General features: G+C 41.1%; 1 protein-coding gene across 1 annotated transcript in view; it reads left to right on the top strand.

The window, feature by feature from the left end:
- The window catches only part of LOC143298603 (protocadherin-1-like), a 277,559-nt gene that overhangs the window by 126,982 nt on the left and 145,577 nt on the right, over positions 1 to 5,000 (top strand). The window lies entirely within an intron of this gene.

Below are 5,000 nucleotides of genomic sequence, written 5' to 3'. Positions count from 1 at the left end.
TCACCCCCACCGCCGCCCCTCTCTCTCTCTCTCCGTCTCCCGCCCTCTCCCTCACTTTTCTCCTTCTCTCTCCCTTCTTATCTGTTAGTCTCCCCCCATATCCACCCCCCCCCTCTCTCTCTCTCTCTCTCTCCGTCTCCCGCCCTCTCCCTCACTTTTCTCCCTCTCTCTCCCTTCTTATCCGTTCGTCTCCCCCCCCTGCCCCCCCCCCCCCTCTCTCTCTCTCTCTCTCTCTGTTTCAAAAAGAGTGTGATCTGTTGTTGTAGTATTTTTTTTTTCTGTCTTGCCGGAATGAGCCGTGTAAATCCTACTCGCCTTGAAAATCAAGAGTCAGGTTCTGCGTAATTAAGGATTCCCGAAAGCTTTAGGATTCAGATCAAAGAAATTAAAGCCGCGTAAGTTGCTCGGAGAGAGAAGAGGAAAAGAAACAAAAAAAAAAAAAAAAAAAAAAAAAAGGAACAACGGCAACAAAATCAACAGCAGCAGCAGCAGCAGCAGCAAAAGCAAAGATACCCACAACAATAACATAAACAACACACAACGGCAAATCCTGCCCAGATGTCGTTCAGTCGTTTCAGCATCTTAAGAAATACAGATTAGTTTAATACCCAATGTAAAGTAAGTAAGTAAATGAGTAAGTAAACAAATAAAGAACAGTTCGAGATAAAGACAGAATATAAAACTGTGAAACAAACTGTCACAAACTTGCCTCAGTTATAACCGACCAGCTAGACAAGAAGCACATATTTCAATGGTTGACGGTTGTTTTTGTTTGTTTGTTTGTTTGTTCATTGTTGCTGCTGTTGCTTTAATTTTACACGTAGGAACACGTTGATACAAAGGGTTTACTCCTACACACACACACACACACACACACACACACACACACACACATATATATATATATATCATATCATATATGTATCTCTCTCTCTCTCTCTCTCTCTCTCTCTCTCTCTCTCTCTCTCTCTCTCTATATATATATATATATATATATATATATGTGTGTGTGTGTGTGTGTGTGTGTGTGTGTGTGTGTGTGTGTGTGTGTGTGTGTGCAGGTAGATAGATAGATAGATAGATAAGTGTACAAAACAATCCTTTTTTTTATCATCCCCTTGATACCTGTAAAGCAGATCCACAGATCCCTTCCCCTCCCCATCGCCCCCCCTTATGACTGTCCCATTGACGTGTTTTGCTATATTAGAAAAAAAAAATCTAGAAAAAAAAAAATAGAAAATAGATAAATAAAAAGAAAAGCTTCTCAAACAAAAACAAAACATAACGCAAACAATAACTTGACCCATATGTCACCGGTAACTGAACAACAAAAAAAAAAAAAAAAAAAAAAAAACGCCACTGAGAAAACTCCGCGCACAAAATCTGCGCTCTGTTATTTCAAAGGAGGGGAGGGGGTTTACAAAGAATGGGGTGGGTGAGGGAGAGGAAGAAAGGGGAGAGGGGAAGACACCCGGGTATCATTCTATCTAACATATCAAACAGATCTGACACATCGCCGAGGTATAAAAAAAAATATCAAATTGAAGGAAGGTGTAACGGATACCCTATAAAAAAAAAAAATAAAAAAAGTAACATACGATACATGCATAGAATATTGGCTGGATTACAATCATAATGACAGGAAGCGGAAGAATCCAAGATATGTCTGAAATGAAATGCCATAAAACAGAAACAAGGTGACAAAAATATTACATGATCAAGCGCGCGCGCATGCGCATTCACACACACACACACACACACACACGCACACACACACACACACACACACGCACACACACACACACACACACACACACACACACACGCACGCACGCATGCACACGCACACGCACGCATATTCATGCCTGCAGACAGACAGAAACAGACAGAGAGACACAGAGAGATTCAGGTTCAGACGGTTTATTCATCAAGGCCACAGTCTCATATGAAAAAGGGTCGATAACAATACGTTATTTATGCCGCCAGAACTATAGTAGTTGATCATGACAAAACAATATCTCTTATGTGGAGTAGGCTTTATATATATATATATATAAGTATAATGCCAAGTTACATTAAACTCTGTCATCTGTAGATGCCACCAGCAAATTAGATCGGAATAACACGTGTATATATATATTGAGATAAATTGTTCACGAAAATCACACAGAACGGTACATTTCAAAACAAAATGTACTTCATATTCAGATGAAGAAATTCGACGATGAAAAAGAAGGCAAAAAAAAAAAAAAGAAAGAAAAAGGAACACATACAAACTTCCAAGAATTATGTGATTATATTACCATGAACAGTGAAGAGGAAGAGTCGACAGAAGAAGCAGAAGAAGAAGACATAAAGATATATATATATATATATATATAAGAAAACAAAAAAAAAACACCGATACAGAGTCATGGAAAGATCATAAATCATGAAATCTAGACACCATCACCACAACACAGAAATACAGGTCGGTTTAATCACAGCCGAGTTCGTGTCTGATGACTTTTCTTCCAAGAAGAATGAAAAAGAAAAAATATATATAAATATAAAAAGAAAGTCTCATTTCCCTCAGATGATGAGGATAACTTCGCTCGTTCTCAGTGAGTATCATTCTATCAAATCCTTGTCTCTTCCCCGTTGCCATGGTGATGTATATGTCTTGAAATGTCACAGTCGATGACGATCGTTAAACGCCCTCCCCATTTTTCCTTCTTTTTTTTCTTTTTTTTCTTCTTTCTTCTTCTTTTCTTTTCATTCAGCCATACCATTCTTCTCCCAGAGCCCTTCAGTTTGACACGGTGCGGCAACAGTTCATATCAGTTACAGCTGTCGGGGTATGGCTTTCTTTCTCTTGCAGTCTCTCCTCCCTACATACAGTTGCATGTTGAATTCGAGCTCTGCTTTCTTTGTTGTTTTTTTCGTGGGGGGTGGGGGGGAGGGTCGGGTCTGGGGGGTGGGGGTCTTTTTTCATGGAAAACAAAACGTCCTTGGAAATCAACTGAGTGTTCGGTGTCAGTCCTGTTTGTTTCCATCACCACAAGTGTTTGGGAAACGAAACGGCAACCAGCCAACACCCCCACCCCCCCCCCACCCCCCACCCCCAACGTCCCCCCCGACACCCCCCCATGCCCCCCACCCCCGAACCCACCTCCACTCCCCCGTACCCCTGTTGTTGTTGTTGTTGAATTATCCGGTTTCTAGGGAAAGAAATACACGTTTCTCTTTTTCTTTTTCTTTTCTTTTTTTTTTTTTCTTTCTCCAACTTATATTTTAGCAGCAGCTGTAGGTAGGTGTTGCTTCAGCCAGGCCTGACAAGACACGAACAGACGCGGTATCGTGCAGCCTTTATCCCTGTGCTGGCAGGAAACAAGAGGAGGTCTGTTGTGGCTGTGAGGGCCCCCGTGACACCTGAGTGGCACATTTCCATTTGGCCCATCGGGAGACGATTGGTTTGTCTCTCGTCTGGAATGGGTGAAAACCTTGTCTCGTAGTGTTCTCCTCCTCCTCCTTCTCCTCCTCCTCCTCCGCAAAGTTGTGTGTGTGTGGGGGGGGGAGAGATGGGGAGGGGTAGGAATGGTGGTGGGGGAGGGGGGGGGGGATCAGAACCTTCACGTCTTCTGGCTCAAATTTCGGCTCTTGTCTTGGTTTCTGTTTGCATTTTTTTTTTTTTTTTTTTGGTTGGTTCATTCTTTTTTGTTGTTGTTGTCTTCTGGCTGAGATTTCGGTCCTTGTATTCCAGCTGAAGTCTCAGGTTCTTGTATTTTGACTGGAATTTGGGTTTCTGTACTGTGGGTGGAATTGTAAGCCTGTTGTAGCTGAAACCTACCTCCTTTCTTGACTTCTTGTTGCAACTTCATTCACGCTTTATTTGTTTTTCTCTGTGTGATTTGTCTTCTGGACAGACTTTCTTTTATTCTGTTTTATTTTATTTTCTTCTATTCTATTATGCATACATACATGCATATATATATATATATATATATATATATATATATATATATGTGTGTGTGTGTGTGTGTGTGTGTGTGTGTGTGTGTGTGTGTGCGTGTGTGCGTGCGTGTGTGTGTGTGCGTGTGTCTGTGTCTGTGCGTGCGTGCGTGCGTGTGTGTGTGTTTGTCTGTGTCTGTGCGTGCGTGCGTGCGTGCGCGCGTGCGCGTGTGTGTGTGTGTGTGTGTGTGTGTGTGTGTGTGTGTGTGTGTGTGTGAAACTGCGTCTTTTGTCTCGTTTTTCAAACTTGGTTTATTGTCCTTTTTTTTCTTTCCTGCAGAACTTTTTTTTATTTATTTTTCTATCACGAGTGAAACTGATCAGTGTTACAAAATTCTTTTGAGTTTTGCTTTATTTTGTGTCATTCTAGAAACTTTTCCTTGATAAACTGATTTTATGGACGCTCTCTATTTGGATTGGTGTTGCTGTTCTGTACCTGTTTCGAAGAAGCAGAACGCCACTGCAAGGGCAAAACAAGATTTTTTTTTTCTTTTCTTTTCTTTTCTTCTCTTTGAAACAGAACTTCTTGTCATCTCACCAGACTTTGGTTGTTGTTTCTTTTAATGTTGTTTTTATTTGTTTTGTAGAAGAAATTGCCTTGCATCTTCTTCATTCTCTGCTGGGAATATTCTCTACGGGTTTTTTTTTTTTTTTTTTTTTGGTTTTTTTTTTGCCCCCGCCGTGAATTATTGCATCTCGACGTATTGAGACAGCGGTCTGAAAGAAGGAAAGACTCGTGAAAGTTTGAGAATGGTGTCTAGCTGTTATGCAGCATGGGGGTCCATTTGATGTTGTGTTTTTTACTGTTGTTGCTTTGCTGAGACAGATCAGTGTTTCCCTTCTGATCTTGATACCGGCTGGTTCGCTCCGTGAGATCATCTGTGTGCAGCGTTGGTGTTAGTGTCTGGGGAAATCAATGGGGATGTTGGTTTTTTTTTTATATTTCTATCTATTTGTTTGGTTGTAGTTGGGTTGTTGTTGTTTTTTTAATATCTGATCCTGATAGTGTC

This window comes from Babylonia areolata, chromosome 24 (assembly GCF_041734735.1).
Source record: "Babylonia areolata isolate BAREFJ2019XMU chromosome 24, ASM4173473v1, whole genome shotgun sequence".
Taxonomy (NCBI): Eukaryota; Metazoa; Mollusca; class Gastropoda; order Neogastropoda; family Buccinidae; genus Babylonia; species Babylonia areolata.
Note: the sequence above shows the minus strand (reverse complement) of the source record. Positions and strands in the feature narration are given on the sequence as shown.